The sequence below is a fragment of the Trachymyrmex septentrionalis genome, unplaced genomic scaffold (assembly GCF_001594115.1).
Source record: "Trachymyrmex septentrionalis isolate Tsep2-gDNA-1 unplaced genomic scaffold, Tsep1.0 scaffold31, whole genome shotgun sequence".
NCBI classification, from domain to species: Eukaryota; Metazoa; Arthropoda; class Insecta; order Hymenoptera; family Formicidae; genus Trachymyrmex; species Trachymyrmex septentrionalis.
This window is the reverse complement of record NW_017305474.1, coordinates 1,136,946-1,139,335: the sequence shown is the minus strand read 5'-3', so window position 1 is coordinate 1,139,335 and position 2,390 is coordinate 1,136,946. Positions and strand designations below refer to the sequence as shown.

Below are 2,390 nucleotides of genomic sequence, written 5' to 3'. Positions count from 1 at the left end.
ATATATATATATAATATGTCGACACGTAAGTAGTAACAGAAATACAAAGTAAAAAACATTTTCAATTTTTTAATATTAAAATCGGTCCACTTAAGTCCTTGTTAAAATTTTTACCATATTTGAATGTCAATTTAATATAACATAATTATATTATTTGAATATTTGGTATTAAATTGATATTCAATATTTTTTAATATCAAAATAATCCAGTGTGAGTAAAAGGACAAATAATATATATATATAAAGATAAAAATAATATAAAAATGTAAAGTCTAATATAAATGAACAAATTAATAAATTAATGTTGATTTAATGAAGAAAATAATATCAATTCAATAACATAAATATAAAATTTTATTGAAAAAAAATATGCTTCCGCAGTTTGTTTACAAATTGTGTCAATTTTATGTTTCTAGCGTTATATTTTTTTTACATAACATCTGTGTTACTTTCTAATATATTCACCTTGTGTTAAATTGACACAAAGACTTGAGTGAATTATTTAAAACACGATGTTTATTTTTAAAACAAAATTTTGAATTGTGTACTTGAGACGACCGAATGCAAGCAGTACGATCAGATACAAGTAATAGTACAGAATATTTCAATGAAATAGAAAGAATAGAATCAGAGATACACAAGTAATACATATATCCGGGCATAAATTGAATAGGATGTATATATATATATATATATATATATATAACGCGATCAAATCGAAATAATACGAAAAATATCAGTGCATGTAAGATCGCGCTGAAATGGATATATATACGTATGTGCAAAGATATACATACGTATGTGCTGATCGTAAGCCGTGGCGGCAAAGGTATTACAGTACCATGAAACTGAAAAGTGCAGTATACTGCACTTGGTATATACTTCGTTGCACGATGAGCACAAAGTGAACTCGAAAGGACATGGAACGTGGAACTTACGTTCCATTTGGCAAATATTACGAAAGTCTGGTGTGTACCCGATAATATGACTGCAGTACTTTCAAAGAACATATAAGCATAATAGACCGAGAAATTCGATTGTAAAAGATTCACATTGATGCCGGCAGGATTGTTTAAAATTTTATCTGTTAATTTATTGCTTTATATATTACTTTACCTCGAAATTTGTTAAAGATTCACAATTGCGACGTCAAATTAAACCATTAACTTTAATTCTTTTTATTATTTTATGAAATAGCCAATTACCATTGTTACTTACTCCTTTGATGTTTACTCTTGAAAAATTGTAGCACATTCGTCCTCCAATTTGTTACGCGCGTATAACTTCTGTCGAGGTTAAGGGATCGTATTTCGCTTTGAGGAAATTCCTTTGCCGCGCGACAGTCGCTGGAAAATCTTTAATGGCTTTCAGATGTCGAAAACCAAGCGATCACGTCGTATTTTATACGCATTAGGAACGGGCGCCATTACGTGCCGTAATATGTGGAGCCATATAACGTACGAAATGTACGAATCTTTTGATATCCTATAGAATTTGAGTCGAAATGGATAGGAATGAATAATATATTTGCTCTCTAGCGAGTGTGAGACCGCTAAGAACTAAATCCGGCGAAACTCATTAACATATATACCCATAAATTAATCCTCAAAGTTATTCTGGATATCGCACTGCGATCGGCAACCAACTGACTATTTTCTTGAACTTTATAAAAAAGTCAGATGGTTAAGTTTGATAGATTTAAATAGAATTGTTTTTCGTTTCTCGTGTAACATTTTCTTTCTAAAATAAACGAGTAATAATAATCCCAACAAAGTTGTATTCTATTATGTCGCTCACTTATTAACACTATTACTGTGAGCACGAAATGTGAACCATAGTTTAAAATATTCTGTTGAAATAGCTATCCTGTTTTAAAATATCTGTATATAAAGTATATTGAAATATATCCCTAATTCTATCTATCGAGAATTTTAAACATTTTTTTTTTAAATAAAAATGTATTCTCAACATGAATCGATCTTTATACATTTTAAGCTTTACACGCAATTTCAAATAACTTAAGAACTCTAATAAATATTTCATTAATGATAAAACTTTACTTCTTCCTACTGGCAAAAGTGGAATAAATTTTTAAGATTCATCCAGCTTACGCTACCAAAGGAGAAATTTTTTCAGAGAAACGAAGAATGGTGTTTTAAATTGGCGAAATCAGATACTAACATACAAGATTACGATCCGGCGAACAGGGACTGGTATCGCAGTCCCTTCTCGAGGGATGTCATCAACGGCTCGGAAAAGTCGTCCGAGTAACCCGGAACACAGGAGCGGATTAAATAAAAAAAGCAAAACCGAATCTTGCTCGACGTTTCTTCGAATTCTGCGCTGGGATACGAACTGTATCTGCCTTGTATATATATATATATATATAT

The 2,390-nt window shown here is 30.5% G+C and overlaps 1 protein-coding gene across 1 annotated transcript in view; it reads right to left on the bottom strand.

The window, feature by feature from the left end:
* The window catches only part of LOC108749666 (Down syndrome cell adhesion molecule-like protein Dscam2), a 95,860-nt gene that overhangs the window by 24,095 nt on the left and 69,375 nt on the right, over positions 1 to 2,390 (bottom strand). The gene's annotated exons all lie outside the window — the stretch shown is intronic.